This window comes from Muntiacus reevesi, chromosome 5 (assembly GCF_963930625.1).
Source record: "Muntiacus reevesi chromosome 5, mMunRee1.1, whole genome shotgun sequence".
Taxonomy (NCBI): Eukaryota; Metazoa; Chordata; class Mammalia; order Artiodactyla; family Cervidae; genus Muntiacus; species Muntiacus reevesi.
Genome location: NC_089253.1, coordinates 102,874,708 through 102,893,225, shown reverse-complemented (window position 1 = coordinate 102,893,225; position 18,518 = coordinate 102,874,708). Strand labels below are relative to the sequence as shown.

Sequence of the window (18,518 nt, the reverse complement as noted above, 5' to 3'; positions counted from 1 at the left end):
GTGAAAGAGGAGAGTGAAAAAGTTGGCCTAAAGCTCAACATTCAGAAAACTAAGATCATGGCATCCTGTCCCATCACTTCATGGGAAATAGATGGGGAAACAGTGGGTATAGTGACTGACCTTATTTTTTTGGGTTCCAAAATCACTGTAGATGGTGATTGCAGCCATGAAATTAAAAGACGCGTACTCCTTGGGAGGAAAGTTATGACCTATCTAGACAGCATATAGTGTATTAAAAAGCAGAGATATTACTTTGCCAACAAAAGTCCGTCTAGTCAGCACTATGGTTTTTCCAGTGGTCATGTATGGATGTGAGGGTTGGACTATATAGAGGGCTGAGTGCAGAAGAATTGATTCTTTTGAACTGTGGTGTTGGAAGAGACTCTTGAGAGTCCCTTGGACTGCAAGGAGATCCAGCCAGTCCATCCTGAAGGAGATCAGTCCTGAATATTCATTGGAAGGATTGATGCTGAAGTTGAAGCTCCAGTATTCTGGCCACCTGATGTGAAGAACTGATTCATTGGAAAGGACCCTGATGCTGGGAAAGATTCAGGGTGGGAGAAGGGGACAACAGAGGATGAGCTGATTGGATGGCATCACCAACTCAATGGGCATGAGTTTGGGTAAACTCCAGGAGTTGGTGATGGACAGAGAGGCCTGGCATGTTGTGGTTGATGGGGTCGCAAAGAGTCGGACACTATTGAGCGACTGAACTGAACTAGGGTTATTATAATGTTAAAATAAGTTAATGAATAGAAAGGGTTTAAAATAGTGCAAGTTATATGAGTGTTTGCTAGTAGTAACTTTCATTTTCCAAAATATCACTGGCATGTCCATTGACCAATGAGTGGATGAAGTTGTGGTACATATTACTTAGCCATAAAAAGGAATTTATCTATGTCAGTTCTAGTGAGGTGGATGAACCTAGAGTCTGTTATATACAAAGTGAAGTGAGTCAGAAAAACAAACATCATTTATTAATGCATATATACGGAGTCTAGAAAAATGGTACTGATGAACCTATTCCAGGGCTGGAATAGAGACACAGAGAATGGACTTGTGGACACAGGAGGGGAGGGAGAGGGTGGAACCAACTGAGAGAGAGGCATTGACATAGATTTGCTACCTTGTGTAAAATAGCTAGCTAGTAGAAAGTTGCTGAACGAAGCTCAACTTTCCAGTGATAACCTAGAGGGGAGGGGTGGGATGGGGGGCAGAGTGAGAGGGAGGTTTAAGAGGGAGAGGATATATGCGTACTTATGGCTGATTCACATTGTTGTATAGCAGAAACCAACATAACATTGTAAAGCAGTTATCCTCCAATTAAAATTTTTTTTAAAACCACTAGCACTGAACAGATGGTGTGCACATAATGTATAATTAATATATAATTTTCGTAATGAATGATACAGTTCTTCAGCCTTGTCCTTTCACTTGTTTGTTGCATAATTAATTAAATACTGGTTTTTGAAACCAAGGAGATACTGGAGTAAAGGGGAGAGATATTTCTTATACTTAAAACTCAGTGGTAGTATGAAGACTATATCAATTTAAGGAAAGTAGTTTTCTCGACATTAACATTTTGTATACCTATATAATTATTTCGTAGTTACCATTTTGTCCTTCGGATATAATCTCCTTGCTCTTGCACATTTTCAAAAACAATGAAAACATTATAGAATGTGTGCAGTGGAGGAATTGGTATTTATTATTGGTCCTTCCCTTTCTCCACTGCGTTTGTCATGTTTCACAGTTCAGTCTTCTCTAAAAAAGCCTTACATAATATATCTAGTTTCCAGTTTATATATGCTTTTATCCAAGAGATAGGCTTTCCCTCTCTGATTTAGTAAACACTGTGTATAGAGCATCAAATTGCACTAAACTGGGGAAGCCAAAGCTTGTATGAAAAGCCAGTCTACATCCATTAAGATGCAGAAGGCATCTATGGTAAAATTTATTTATTACAATGATTTTCAGACCTGACTGATCATCCAAATCACCTTGGAATCTTTTCAAAAAATGTATGTAACAGAACAGCTCTCTTCTTAGACCCCTGAGTCTGTACCTTGGGGGAGGTGGGGAAGAGAGTAAAGATTCGTATTTTGGAAAGTTCCCCAGATCTTTATAGAAAATTATATGAACAATCAGGTTTGGAAACAGATGATGTATGTTACCACTGGAGATCTGTGTGCATAGTAACCAGGAGGCATTAATGGTTCTCAAGCATCTGTTAAAGAGGGAATAATTGTAATTATGAATACCTAATGTCTGTTACATTTTGCTACTTTTTATGCTTCTCAGGAAGAAACACACAAAAGAATAAGATGTGGTCTTTTTTCTTTTATTCAGTTTTTAAAAGCTACCTTTAATATATATTGATTTCCCACCTTCACAGACTATTTCTCATCCTAGATTCTTCAGTGAGCACTGAGAAGACAGCATAGGATCTTGTTTTTTCTTTCTTTCCTTTCTTCATTTCTGTTTCTTTCCTTCCCTTTTATCTTTCCTTTCTTCTTCCCTCTAGCCGGATGATTTATAACACTTTAATAAAAGATTTTCCTGACTGGAAGAGGGCCAATCTGAATGATCTCTTGTCTGTCTTGGGCGTGGAAGGAAAGGAGATTTTGAGCATGGACCCTGCCTTCCAGGAAGACTGTGGCTCCCATGTCTCCTAAGTGCCCCACTCATCCCTGTGTCCAGACTAGAGTTGGGTGGGGAAGTAGAAAATAGAGGAGACCAGAAGACTGTGGGAAACGGAAGCAAACCTGTGATTTATTTCTTCTCTAAATTACATTAAGTGTCAGTATCCCTTAACTTTATTGTCCACTACTCTATGGACAGTTTCTATGAAAACATTTGTTGCATTAGATATTTCATGGTGAAAATGTAATGAAATCAGCAAAATAATTTGGTGGGTCTGTAAGGTGACATTTTAGATACTTATTTTCCTTTTTATATATACTGTAATGGAATTTGACCTATATTAGAATGATTCTTATAATTTCTTTTTCTCATTAAATGCTTCTTTAAAAATAGTGTTTTTCCTTCTAAAATACGCAAGTTTTGAAGAGTAGAATCACACAAATTTTTAAGTAACTTGATAATGGGTTTTGTTTTGCTTTTTTAAAAGAAATTTATTAATATTAGTTTGAGAGTGCATTCTGAATGATGCCATTAGCCTATTAATAATTTTCGTTATTATCCCACCATGGTTTAAAGTGTCCAAAATATTTTGAGATGGGAAAAAATTTAGCTTTGGTTTCTGAATGTTTATCTTGATATTTCCTATAAATTTCTGTAACACTAGTCGAAGGAAAGAGAGTGAATGTTGGGTATCATTTCCTTGACTTAAACATTTTTGTTGAATACTGCTTGAATTGGTTTCATATGCTGAAGTGTAGACAGTAATTAAAAAAATGATTATTCTTTTCTAACTGAATAAAAATATATTTAACAATTACTTAAAGCAGAGTTAACCAAAGACAGCAGCTGTTTGAGAGAAAAGTATTTCCTGCAGTCTATCTGAGGAAAAGAAATGTGATTTTGTATCTTACTTCCACAGTCTCACATTAATTTCTGTTGTTCTTATGACAGTCTCCTATACTGATGTGATTCTTGTGGAGGTTTGTACCTTCCATATCTCTTACTCTGTTATATCTTAAATCCCATTTTATGCAGCATGTCTTCCAAGTAAAGCTATCAGAAGTTGACATTAACTAGTCCCAGGATGGTAGAAAAATTATTAATTATTAACTGCTGAACGTAGGAATAATTTGATTATGTAGAAAAGTCATTCATTATAATTGCTGTAAAGAAGCCATTTAATTTTGTGCCTGTTTATGTTAATCTTTTTTTTTTTTTTTTTTTTTTACTGTATATCAGAAGATCAGCTTCGATGAAAATAGATTTTTTTGTTTGAACTGTGATTGCCAAGCGAAAAATGAAGATGAGGCAGAAAATAAATCTAAATCATTTGCTTTTAATGACAGAGTATGTACATATTGTTGAGAATTAAATAGGTCATTAGTTATGCTTGTGTTTGTCTTCAGGATCTTTGACTCTAATGAAAGTAGGGAGCTTTAGGGATAGATTTTGTATAGAAAGTCAATCTGACTTTAAGTATCTCAATTATAAAAGATAATTTAGTATCTGAATCGGTAGTGGCAATGAAATCATCTATTTCAAATTAGTTTTCAAATGAGAGTCTCAATATAAATTTAGCCAAGGGCTGGAATTTTAAAAGTGTGAGTAAAATATTTAGGCTATCCAGAAATTGTGACATGACCGGGATCTTAACAATTAAGGACTTTCTAATTATTTAGTTCAAATATTGAGTTTTTCTAAAATTTTGCCAGATTTCTCATATGTAGCTGACAGGTATGAAGACATGCCAATTTGGCATTCTACTTATGAATTGCTGTAGAAATTCCAATAATATAGGCTATTGCTATAATTTACTATATCATAGAGAATGTTGGATTAATTTTTTTAAGTTTTATTAAGCACAGTTCTATTCTTTGGCATTTTGTAAATTTAAAATCAAATTTATTCATGTACGAAGTTTTAACCATTAAAACTGGAGTCTTACAAATGTAAAATCGAGTTTTGGTATGTAATCTCAGCACAAATATGATCTCATTTTCTTTTTAATGTATCTTGAATCCATCATCCATCTACTCCTACTACTCTTCTACTTAGCACTAGTTCAAGCTTTCATCATTCCCTGCAATTACTTCTCAGTAGTACCTGTGCTGCTTAAAATCCTTCAGTAATGTCCCAGTGGTTATAAAATAAAATGTGAGCTTGATGTGATGTCTGACAACACCCTCCTTCTTCAGACTTCCCACCTACCTTTCCAGCATGGTCACCTACCACTTGCATAGGCATATTTTATACTTCATTAACACTGAATTGCTTATAAATCCTCCAACACCTCTAATGGATTTTTATGTTTGTTTCTTTGCATTTAACCTTTGTGCCTTTGATCTTGCAGTTCCCTGAGCCCAGTTATTCTTTCATATACCTCTTTATAGTCCATATTGTAATGTCATTAGACTGGAGGTCCTTTCACTAAAGTGCTGGTTTTTGTAGCCACAAAAGTAGTAGAGGGTTCATTGAGTGGATAACAGCCATTTGATTGATAACTGCCTAGCCCTACCTTTTGCCTATTGGTGAAATGATTTATATCGTATTTAATATCCTTCAGGCTTTTTGAACACTTGATGACAGGGAGCTTGTGATTCACAAGGAAGTCTATTATATTTTTCCTTAACTCAAAATCTTACCAGGTTGACTTTGATAAAACTTGGTAAAAGAACAGCTCTTTCCCCCCCATCACCTCATAAACAGTAAATATCTCTAAATGTGTGATGTTCAAGAACTTGTGGCTCTGCTTACAGCAAAGATCAACATTTTCTGTATTAATTTTCATTGTCTCAACTTGCTCATTATTTCTGATTTACTTGAATCCTCTGGGGATATAATGTTACTTGAATATGTAGACAGTTCAAAACTGCGGATTTCATGTACTACTTAACTTTCATGAACTAGTTTAAAATACGGGAATAGGAGACTGAAAGAAAAGAGAAGAATAAGGCAATTGCTAGTATATGTAAGCCACACTAGTATTTTACATATTCAGCTTCCCATTACATTTTACTTATTGTAAATTCTTACAGATTTCCACTTGTGAAGTTAACTTAGAACTAACTAAATTTCTGTGAGCCTAGTGTAATTCAAATACCAGTATGGAATATAATGTCTGTTAACCAAATAAACTTATATAATAAGGGTAAAAATGTTGCCAATAACCTTTACATGTATAATCATTCTTATTGAACTCAAAAACTTTCATAGGTTAAAAAAGTCTTGTCCTGTTTATCTTGGTTATTACGTTGGCCTTGCATTCAGTAAATGAAAACAGACAGACAAACAAGTAAATCTTTCTTCTCTACTTCCCTCTCCCCAGCCCCCTGACCAAAAGTAGAAAGATGCAGATTTCTCCTTTCTCTTGAGTTCAACATTTATAGACAGCTTCCAGTATCTGTACTAGTGTTTTTCAAGGTATGGTCTACTGATCATCTACTTCAGAATTACTAATAACCTGGTATATGTATTTAACTTGCGAATTTCTAAACCCTAGACTTATTAAGCCAGAGTTTGAGGGAGAGACCCAGGAACCTCCATTACTTGTTGGTTTTTCTTATGGGATGCATAATTCTTTTTCACTTTATTAAAAAACCTAGAATTATAGGGAGAAAGATTTTTCATTCCCTCTTTTAATCAGTCTTGTGCTCACCTGTGGAAATTTATAGAGCTCCAACAGTGTTCTCATCTGGGAAAGGGGGAAAAAGTGTTTTTAAAGTGTTTCTGACAGCGGCCACCAGAGACTTCTTCATCTCCCAGGAGTAAGTAGGTACATCTCATACCCTTCCAAGAGCCACATTAGGAGGCCTTCTGAGGTTCCTTTGGAAGTTGGTTACTTCAGAAGCTATTAAAGACCAACTGTGAGGGAAACATTGGGTATTGAGGTTCTAGTTGATCTGCAAAAATAAAGGCTAGAACAGTCTTGTGTTGCTTGTGGTAAGTCAGGATCTTAAAGCTGGAGTCAAAGATCTGACTCCCAAAGGCATCCTTATGCTTAATCAGCCTGATTTGACTCAGTGTTTACCAATTTATTATGACGGATACAACTCAGAGACAGCCAAATGGGGAAAAGGCGTAGGGAGAGGTATAGGTAGGCGTGGTGAGGCCAGGGCCTTCCGTACCCACTCTGGGCAAGCGTCTAAGTGCTGTGAGATACCAAGTTTGGGGCTTTTTTTCCCTTTGTTCATTTCCCTTGTAAGTATTTGTTGAATTTCACAAATTAAATTTTATCTAATTTTTTTTGTTCCAATTATTCATCAAAGAAAAACTCTATTTCAGTGTCATACATCTGTCTCATTCATTTATGCATTTAGTCTCCTCATTCCTGTTTCTTTTCACCCCTCCCACCGCCCCACCATAGATTACTTCTGATCCCGTTATATCTTTGTAATCATTTCACAGAGGAATTCAGATGGACTTAAACATTGCTTGTTACGTTTAATTAACCCAGAAAAGTTTCTTTCAAACTCAGTATTTATGTGTAACTCCACCTTGTATATTTGGCCATCATTAAAAGTTAGAGGAAAATTTGGTAAATATATTATCTGAACTTATCCATTATTTTATCTTTTTCATTTCAAATACCTTTATCTAATTTAAAGATTATATTTTGCCCTCACTATTAAATATGATCCCTTTAAAAAAAATCCAATTCTAATTATAGAAAAAACATAGTAGAGGAATTGATTCGAAGATAGCTCAAATCCAAATTTAGTAGAAATTAGTTAGGAAGTCAGCCTTTAAAATAGTATAGAGGAATAGTAGACATGACTTTTAATTGACTCGTCTTTCTACTCCTTTAATGATTCCTATTTCCTCAAATGTTTGATCGTAGGCATCCTATCTAAACTGTTACTTGTGTGGGTTTTCAGGAATCTAGAATAATGTTGTTTGTCCCACCTTATTTCTGTTGTTTTCTTGTTTGTTTGTTTGCTTGTTTTTTAGCAGAAAGCATCCTTTGGGAAGGTTTCGTCATTGTCCCAGACTGTTCCCATTTTTACCTCTAGACCTGTGCTGATGTTGTTGCTTATGTGTCTGTATTGCCTTGTGCTCTTTCTTGCCTCTGCCATTTATCTAAATCCTTTCATCCTGTCCCAGCTCCAACCCCTGTTTATTTACCTCTCTCCTAACCATCCATCTCCCTGGTTTCTGGTTTCTGTGATGGTCCATACTGCTTGCACCGTGCCAGTCGCCTTTCAAGTATATTTTTCTCCAAGGTTGTATGTCATCAGTGTTGCCTTAGTTATATTTCTTGCTTCTAGTTTGAGAGCAAAAAGTATCAACACCAGCAACTGCCATGATAAAAGCTACTTCATTTTATAGGGAAGTTACAGTTAAGATAAAATTTAGTCTTAATCTGAAAAGCCTGCATTATGTTTCTAATTAGTTTTACAAGATCATAAATCTGATGCTGAAAATAATACAGTAGTATATTCATACTTGACAAAACTGCCCTTTAATTGTAAAGAAATTTAGGTTACAGTGTCTTTTTCTGTTTTCTTGGCCACACTGCACACAGCATATGGGATCTTAGTTCCCTGACCAGGGATTGAACCCTTGGCCCCTGCATTTAAAGTTCAGAGTCTTAACCACTGAGGACCACCTGAGAAGTCCCAGTTATAGTGTTTCAACGAGAATAACTACCACTTATTTTTTTGGTGCCTGAAATATGCAAGTTCTTTTTTGGTTAGATACATTGCTGTGTTTTCTTTGAATCTTCATAAAAATTCTCTGAAATACTTAAGGTTATCTGTTTTATAGTTGAAGAAATTGAGTTTCTAGGAGGATTGAACAGTACTATGGCAGAACCAAAATGCAGATCTAGTTCTCCTTGCCTTAAGTTAACTGCTATTTCTACTTCGTTACATGATATCCCTAAAATAATACAGAACTCTTTGGAACAGCTTTGCCAGGCTATCCTGGAGGAATTTATCCAATAGCACCCTTAGAAATGAACAGTTCCATGCTCAGAAGCCCTCCTTTGTATTAATCAGCAATAAAGAGTCATTTTTCCCTGTCAGATATGCCACTGTAAGCACATTGTTGTCAGACTTTATTCAGAAGAGCTGTCAAGAGGTATTGATAGGTGAGAGAAGTTGTCTGATGTGGCAAGGAAAATTAAGTTGATAAGAGCTGCTTGGTGAGAAGGGAGAAGACTTTGGAAAGCATGTGGAATAAAGAAAGGGTGGTGAAAATGATGTGATATTTTTGTGTAACTCAATCCTCTCTCCCTTGTACATGTTTTTTATAACCTTTTCTTGCTGAGTAAGGGTCATTTTGAGCTTGTGTGCTGAGTGTACCTTCTTAACTGTTCTTTTTCTGTTCTCTGATTCATGGTTGTTTGTTGTTCTATAACTCATTTGAATGTATTTGAATGTATTGAGGTGTATTTAAATGAGGATTTGATGCAGTTAGAAGTTGGTATATAGAAAAGACTGGATAGCAAAACTCTTCTTAATAATGAAGCGCGGTAAAAATGGAACCTGCAGCAACCAACCATGTGGACAAATGAAAAAATACCTTTTGTCTGCAAATTGCAGTGATCCTACATTAACATGGAGGTCTCTGTCTGACTTAGGACAGCTGGCTAAGTCTGATCGTTCCCCTCCATACAGCCTTTAAAACCAGCACTCCTATGTACTGCTTTCCTTGCCATTTTGTTTACTGTCTCTGCTAATGAAGTGTACTAGATTATTAATAGACTACTAGGTGAGATTACTTCTGCATCCATCTTAACCAGTGATTGAGGTATATTGCAGTTTTTTAAAATAGATTCTTTTTTGTTTGATTAAGGAAACTACAACCAGGAAATAGAATGAATACAGAAATGGGATTTTTCTGAGGGACCACATTGGCTTAACTAATCCAGGGTTGTCAGTAAAGGTCAGTCAATATTTTGGATATGAAGAAGCTATTCAGAGTTAGCTTCCATCAGTCATTAAGAATTGATTTGTCATTAAGAAAGTGATTTTTCCAAAATACAATTTATGTAATTTTGTAAGTCTATAACTAAATTTCCGGAATGACTGTTTCATGGAAAAGCTTGCTACTGAATATTAGCTTAGTACTCAATTTGAAATCTAAATTTTTTGTAATAAATTTTTCATTGTGTGTATTCTGTGGTAAGTTGTGGGGAGGGGTATGGGAACAGGGAAAAGAACTGTGGTGGCATTTCTAATACTTTGGGGTATGATATATAGCACCAGGGTATGCAAGTCATTGCAGGGTTTATTTGTAACTAATTGTGTGAGAATCCTTGTTTGTGGTTCTGAAATCCCAAATCTGTTATTCTGACTGATTCTTGTATCAGACCGTTATTGAATAAGTAGTCTTATTTTTTTAGGCTCTTTAGAAGTCCTTAGTCTACAGTTTAATGAACCATTTTATGATTTTTTACTCACTTATTTTTGCTCTGTCTCTTTGCATGACAAATTCAAATCTAGATTCAATACCCTTCACTAAAATAACCTGTAACTAAGAATCATGAACACAAATATTATTTAGATCTAATTCAAAAGGAAAAAGAATGCCTTATGACTGAACTTGTCTAAACATATGTTTACACCATATATTTGAGAGGTATCCTCACCACTCTTTATTTACTTTCTAGGATATCTCAACCAAGGCCATGAAATGTAGTACTTCACCTTTTGTTCTTAAATCCTTTGCAGCACACCCTATCATTTTGCATTTATTTGCTACCATATTCTTTCTTTGTTCTTCTGTGTGACTACATGTGTTTCCATATCCTTTTCTGCCAGATCTTATATGACCCTTAAAACTATTTCCTTTGTAAACTCCAGTACTAGTAATGGATAGCTAACTTCTACTCAAACAAGATATATGTGAATATAAGAATCAAATGATCCTCATATATAACAAATCAAAGCAGATAATGTAAATTAAAAATAGACATATAAAGTAAACACAAGTGAGTATTTTGTACCCTGTACTAACACCTTCATTTACATATGCCTCTTTGCTATTTGAAGTTTTATGGAAGCTCAGACTTTGAGCCTGCAATAAATTTTAAATCCTATTATAAGATGGATATTTACTGTGTCTGTATTGTTATGCTTAAAGATTGAATGGAACTACAGCTACTTTTATGGCCAAGGATATGCTACAAACAGGGACAATCAGATATGTAATGCTATAGCTGTATGATTTTTTATGATAGGTTGGTGCCTGTGCCTGGTGTTAAAATTTTTTTATTGAAGTATAATTGACTTATATTGGTTTCAGGTGTTCACCATAGTGATTTGACATTTTCATACATTACAAAATAATAAACCATGATAAGTCTAGTTAATACTTGTCACATATAAGGTTATTGAAATATTACTGATTATATTCCTATGCTGAATGTTACATTCCCATGACTCATTTATTTTACAACTGAAAGTTTGTACTTCTCAGTCTCGCTTATCTGTTTCACTCATCCCCTATTCCCTATTCCCTATTCTCCTATTCCCTCTGCCTCTAGCAGCTACTAGTTTGTTCTCTGTGTTTGTTAGTCTATTTCTGTTTTGTTATGTTTGTTCCTTTGTTTTGTTTTTTAGTTTCCACATCTAAGTGAAATCCTACAGTCTTTGTGTTTCTCTGTCTGACTTATTTTACTTAGCATAATACCCTCTAAGGCCATCCATGTTGTTGCAGATGGCAAGATTTCATTCTTTTTTATGGCTGAGTAATATGCCATCATGTATGTGTGTGAGTGTGTGTATGTATGTCACATCTTCTTTATTCATTCATCTCTTGATGGACACTTAGGTTGTTTCCATATCTTGACTACTGTAAATAATGCTGCAGTGAACATGTTGGGGTGTGCATATGTGTTTTTTTTGTCCTTCAGGAATATACTTAGAAGTGGAATTGCTAGATCATATGGTAGTTAAATTGTTAATTTTTTTTTGAGGAGCCTCTGTACTGTTTTCTGTAGTAGCTAGACCAATTTACATTCCCATCAACTCTGTTAGGAGGGTTCCCATTTCTTCACATCCTTGCCAGCAATTGTTATTTGTTCTGCACTGGGTCTTACTTGTGGCATGTGGGATCTCGTTCCCTGACCAGGATTGAACATGGGTCCCCTGCATTGGGAGAGCAGAGTTTTAGCCACTGGACCACCAGGGAAGTCCTGTTATTTGTTCTCTTTTTAATAATAGCTATTCTGATAGGTATGAGGTGATATTTCACTGTGATTTTTAGTTTTAGTTTCTTGATGACTAGTGTTTATACCTTTTTATGTGTCTGTTTGCCATTTTTATGCCATTTTTGGAAAAATATAAATTCAAATATGCTGTCCATTTCTTAATCAGGTTGTTTGGTATTTTTTCAGTGTTGAGTTGTATAATATAAAGATTAGGTCTTAACAGAAAGCGAGTAAGTTGAAGGCAGGGAGGAAATGCAATAATCTGGTGACTCTGTTATAGGTAGGTAGGTGATTCCTTCCTTGTGTGTGTGTGTTTCTGTCTATACACACATATTATTCCAAACAGACATTAGACATGACTTTTTACTACTTTGAAATTTGGGTAATTTCTTACTGTATTAAGTTAGACTTTTAAAATGGCAAAACATCTTAAAAGAAGCCCTACAAAGAAATTATACTACTAGACCAGTATATATATGTGTGCATGGCCATATTCCCAGAGAGAGAAGCAGGTTATACCAAATTGTATTTAAAGAATGCTAATTTTCATATTTGTTTGGTAGAGACAGATTCCAGTGCACTGGTAAAAATTTAGTGAGCTACTATTTTGTATTTATATTCATGATCACCTTAGGCTCTTTTATCATTAGATAAAATTTGAATTTCATACACACTTATGTCTGATGCTACTCTCACTGTGACTAATGCTACTTTTTCTTAAATCTAGTCATGAAGTATAGGAGATATCTAGCACCTAGAATACCATCTCTTTGCCCTAAAAATACCTGGTACACCTTGTCTTAGAATGATAGTAAAAAATTTTCAACATTTATGGATATTTTCATTATTTAGGAAACTCGTTTATAAAGCGTAAGCATTTTAGATTTGAAAATGTAGTAAGCCAACTAATGTAGAAGTTCTTTCGATTAGCAGTGTAATTCATTTCCTCCTCTTAGGTAAATTAGTTGTAAGAGTAGGTATTTGAATGAATCAAAAAAAGTTGAAGTGTGATAAAGGTAATATATTTTATTAAAACAATAACCCTTTATTCTGTTAATCATACATTATGACTATATTTTTCTATTCATAATAGTCCTTATAGTTTGGGATTAAAAAGGGACCCAGTATCATCCTACGCAAGGATGCCAGTGGGGAGGAAAGAGAGGATTTGTGTTTAACTGAGTAGTCTTGAAAGCATTCCTTTATGACACATAAACTCCAAGATCTTAAACTGGGTTGGCGGTGTGGCTATTAGCCTGGCATAGCCGCTACATATGCTGATTGTGGTGTACTTCCTTCCAGCTTACTTCTGTGGCCAGGTCCTTCTCTCAGATGGTATTATACTTGAAATTTTGTATATTTTAAATATATATATATTAGATAATATATATAAAATGTATAATAATTTTATGTATTATTATACTTGAAATCATACTTATGGTTAGGAATCTAGGCATGTGATATTTGAGGTGTAATATCTGTATATTATATCTGAGAGCTGAGATTCTCCCATACATATCAAATGCTCACCTAAGACCCCTTTCTCCTCCTAAGTTAGTAAATTCAAGTCACGGCCAGTCATGTGATAAACTTAACAAACCAATATGTCTAAAACCAAAAATTAGCATATTTCATCAGTCTCCACATATTGATTCATGTCTTCGCTATTTCATAATTGTGTGTATGGCTTTGAACAAGTTATTAAGTGTCTTTAAGATCATGTTTTCTTCTTTTTAAATTGAGGATAAAAGTATTATCTCATCTTCCTTTGTGGATTGCTATGTGGATTAAGTGAAATATATAGTCCTTAACACAACAACTGGCCTGTAGTTCTCAACAATTAGTTATGTGATGATGATAGCATTTTTTTTTCATTGTCTCTATAAGATTGTAAAATGAGACAGTGAGACAGTAGTAAAATGAGAACCTTAGAATCTAAGAAAACAAATTTTATTAATTGTCTGTCTTGAAAACACAGTTCAAACCATTAATTCACACAGTTTTAGATCCTTTATAGAACACAGGGAAGGCTGACTGTTAACATTTTCATTTAAAGAGCAGGACCTCTTATTGATAGATTGTGTTTTTGTATTCATTCTCTCTTAAACATATTTACATATTTTTTACTAAGTCATTTCTGAAAAACCACATGCTGAAAGAAAGGTCAGGGTCAAAAGAAACTGCTTGGTTTACCAATGGCACTTATTTAAAAACCACTGGGGATCATCTGGAGCCAGTATTTGTGTATATTTGTGTGTGCTCTCACATGCTGCCCACACACAGCATAAACAAATGTCTATATTAAGGTAAGTGATCACTCTGGGCAAATTGGGAGACTCTCTTGATGACTCAGATCCAAACAAAAGTGAAATGGGTAAAACTCCAAAATCCAAAACAGTAGAAATGATAAAAGAGAACCTCTGTAAGTGGGTTTTAATGGAAGAATTATTGTGCCTGTCAAGAAATCCACTACAGCTCAATAAGATGAAGCAGTGAAATGTTAGCACTTTGAGTATTTTCTCTCTTTGTATATAAATCAGAGGCTACCATAGGAAAGTATATAACTACCTTGGGATGGTGTGAAGGAAATATAAAAGAATGCAGAAATTGGAGAATTGAATAATACCACTTAACAGAACATTGATGGAAGAGAGCCTCCTCAGAATCTCTGCATATTATCATATTTGCATTTCATCTCACGGGAAAGGAAGGGGATATTCATAAGACAACTATGGGTCATGCTTAAACAGAAAAACTGAAAGGGCAAATTCATTTGAAAGTGTTTTTCTATTAAACCCACTTATAGAGGTTCTCTTTTATCAAGTTTCTATTGTTTTTGGATCTCAGAGTTATATACGATTTCACTGTTGTCTGGATCTGATTCATCAAGAGTCTCCCGGTTTGCCCAGAGTGATCATTTACCTTAACATTAGATATTCATCTGTACTGCACATGGGCTGTAAGATCCTGAAAGAAAATCAAATTCAGCCTCACACAGAGTCTGTGACCTCCTACATGAGGACAAAAGCCATTTTAATTTTTTTTTTTTTTTTGGCTGTACCTGCAGCATGTGGACTCTCAGTTTCCTGACCAGGGAAAGCCATTTTAATTATCAAGATGCATTTTGAATACAGATGTTAACCACCCTCTCACCCCACCTCAAAGTAAGAAAAAAATGAGACAAAAGCCCCTAACTTTTATTTCTGTGTTTATAAGCTTGGTATGAAAAGAGCCTGAAGTGTGAGTGGTCTTTTATTTGCCATGACACTGAAGTCATACTCGAAATTAACACTCTTTGAGCAACAAGCAAACAAGATAAAAAGCAGAGACATTACTTTGCCAACAAAGGTCCATCTCATCAAAGCTATGGTTTTTCCAGTTGTTGTGGATGGATGTAAGAATTGGACTATAAAGAAAACTGAGCACCGAAGAACTGATGCTTTTGAACTGTGGTGTTGGAGAAGACTCTTGAGAGTCCCTTGGACAACAAGGAGATCCAACCAGTCCGTCCTAAAGGAAATCATTGGAAGGACTGATGCTGAAGCTGAAACTCCAATACTTTGGCCACCTGATGCGAAGAACTCACTCATTGGAAAAGACCTTGATTGTGGGAAAAATTGAAGGCAGGAGGAGAAGGGGACGACAGAGGATGAGATGTTTGGATGGCATCACTGACTCAATGGACATGAGTTTGAGCAAGCTCTGGGAGTTGGTGATGGACAGGGAAGCCTGGTGTGCCTCAGTCCATGGGGTCGCAAAGAGTTGGACACGATTGATTGACTGAACTGAGCTGAAAAAAGATATCTCTGTTTATTAAAAAGAAAACACTAAATAAGACACAAGCCTCTATGTAAAGAATATTAAGGAATTGACAGATACAATGATTTTAATGTAACAGATATAATGTGGTTGTTATCGCTTAAAGCCTAACTATCTCAAATTTTTATATACTTCTTTCTTCATATATATTTTTAAATTTTTCCTTAAAGATATATATTTGTATGTATATCTTTAAGGCTGACTGTTAAATTCAGGGCCTCCTCCCCACTGTTCTGTGTCCCTAGGGGATTGTCTTTGCAGGCACTGTATGTTGTACACAGTGATTTATCTGTGATTATGTCAGGTGCTTACCTAAAGAACTTAAATGGATGTTCAGTTTTAACTTAGTGAACACTTCAGTAAGGAAATTCAGTGCTTGTAGGACAAACTGTTGAAGACAGACCACTTACATTAATTTTTGCTAGTGATCTCAATGGCAGTTCTTGTTTTGGAGGACAGATGTGATTAGTATTTCGGTGAACTTCACATTTGCTGTGTCACTAATAGTGTTCTATCGAGACTCAATTTTAAAGACCCTTTGTCTGGGCATTTTTTGCCCCTAGAAAAGATCTTTGAGGAACTTTCCTTCCTTGGTCTTACAACACAGACCATAAAGTTGTTTGTGGGGAGAAAATGTTTCTGAAATTTTTGAGATCCTTAACTTGGCAAGCTTGTGCTTTTAATTTAAACATCTAGAGGGTGGGTGGCAGTGTGTGTCATTTCTAACTTCTGTCTTAGGGTAGTGTTGTGATTAAGATTGCTGGAATCAGGTTGCTGGGTTTCCTTCCTTGAGCCTGTAAATATTAGCTCCAGAGATTTGTTGGTTGGCTGGTTTAGTCACTAAGTTGTGTCCAATTCTTGTGACCCCATGGACTGCCTGCCAGGCCCCTCTTGTCCATGGGATTCTCTAGGCAAGAATACTGGAGTGAGTTGCCATTTTCTTCTCCAGGGGATCTTCCCAACCCAGGAATTGAACTAGGGTCTCCTGCGTTGTAGGCATATTCTTTACCAACTGAGCTGTGAAGGAAGCCCCAAAGCTTTGGGGGTGGGGGTGCTAATTTTTTATGCCTCAGTTTCCTCTTCTATGAAATCAGAATATGGTATCTTCTACATAATATTTAGGAATAAAATGAGAAAATACATGTGGGAAACTCAAGGTAAATGATTAATCAATAAATAAATGATCTGTCATCTTTAATATTGTATATGTTAATTGACATAGCTAGACAACTACTTGTTTTTCATTGATCAGATATTAATTTTGCAACATGCAAAACATATTCTCTGTTTAAGTGATTTATAACCTACACGACTGAGTGGCTTCACTTTCACTTTTCACGTTCATGAATTGGAGAAGAAAATGGCAATCCACTCCAGTGTTCTTGCCTGGAGAATCCCAGGGACGGGGCAGCCTGGTGGGCTGCCATCTATGGGGTTGCACAGAGTTGGACACGACTGAAGTGACTTAGCAGCAGCAAACACAAAATATTTATAAACAAATAACTGATATAAGCTTGAATAAAAGAAATCCTTAAAAAAGAATTATCACAGAAAATAGTCGCCCTGGAGGGGAGAAATAACTTCTAACAGGGAGAATTTTAAAAGACTTTATGAAGATATTGGCTTCTGTGCTGGTCTTCATAAATACTAAAAGAGTTTCAGAAAGCTTAAGGCAATGGAAAGACCATACCTGGACAGAAGACTGTAAACCAGCACCTGGTGACTGCCACCCAGGCATTATACGATAAGTTTTATGTGAATTCAAAATCGTCACTGGAAATCTTTTTTAAGTTACATACTTTTGAGGTCTGTCTGATGTCTGTTTACAGTGAAATTGAGGTTCAGAGAGGTTAACCGATTTACCCAAGACAACACAACCAAATAAGGAGTAATAGAGTTGGAAATTGAACCCAGGTCTCCCTAACTCCAAAATGCACATTCTTTCTGCTACACTGCCTTCCGTGTAGTTAGAGGAAAATGTGAACTAAGATGCTGATGAGGGAAACTGTAATGCAGGTGAGGAACACTTTTAATAGAGTATTAACGACAAAATGTGGGTGGTGGTTGTGGTTTAGTCTCTAAGTCGTATCTGACTCTTGCGACTCCATGAACTGTAATCCTTCGGTCTCCTCTGTCCATGGGTTTAGAAACTCTATTGGGGAATGAGGCCAGAGAGGTACCAGAGTATACAGTCTAGAATAACACACGGGAAAAGAAGTCTGGGCTCTCTTCTGTAGGGATTAGTAAGCTCCTAACGCCCAGTGTACCAGGAGATAAGCTTATCCCATGAGAATATTTTTGTGGCCATGTATAGAGTGCATTATAATGAGAGGAGATTAGAGGTAGAGAGTTCAGTTAGGTTATTAAATAATTTAATCAGGTATTTTCCTATATTTAATTTCCCTTTAAAAATGATAAAAATTGCCCTCACATATTATAAGCTTGTTTATTTAAAGGTATTTCAGTATAATTCACTTCAAAAAAATCTTTTCAACTGTTTTGAAGATACAGTTATTATCTCCCACCTAATGATGATAGATGGATAGTGATAGATGACTCTAAATGGCATGAAAATAATAAACTTATGGTGAAGCCACTGTCATATTCTGAAATTGGGATAATGGACATTTATTCTCTCTGTGGAAGCAATTTGGTGAATTACCCTGTCACCCAGGAGATGAGAGAAAACTTTTTCCAGAAGCTCCTGTCAAAGTGGAGTTCTAGAAGCTGGGTTAGCTCCAGGGACTTCTGCAAAGGTTGTGAACTTTAGATAGAGCTGCTTCTCAGGTCACCAGTACCGTTGTTGTTGTTCAGTCGCTTAGTTGTGTCCAACTCTGTGTAACCCCAGGACAGGAGGAGAAGGGGGCGACAAAGGGTGAGATGGTTGGATGGCCTCACCAAG

At 35.8% G+C, this 18,518-nt stretch overlaps 1 protein-coding gene and 1 non-coding gene across 5 annotated transcripts in view; both read left to right on the top strand.

Moving 5' to 3' along the window:
* The window catches only part of COP1 (COP1 E3 ubiquitin ligase), a 226,255-nt gene that overhangs the window by 186,686 nt on the left and 21,051 nt on the right, over window positions 1–18,518 (top strand). The window lies entirely within an intron of this gene.
* On the top strand, window positions 9,121–9,261 carry LOC136170152 (small Cajal body-specific RNA 3). Its single transcript, XR_010663593.1, has one exon. It is a non-coding gene; the product is annotated as a small Cajal body-specific RNA 3 (non-coding RNA).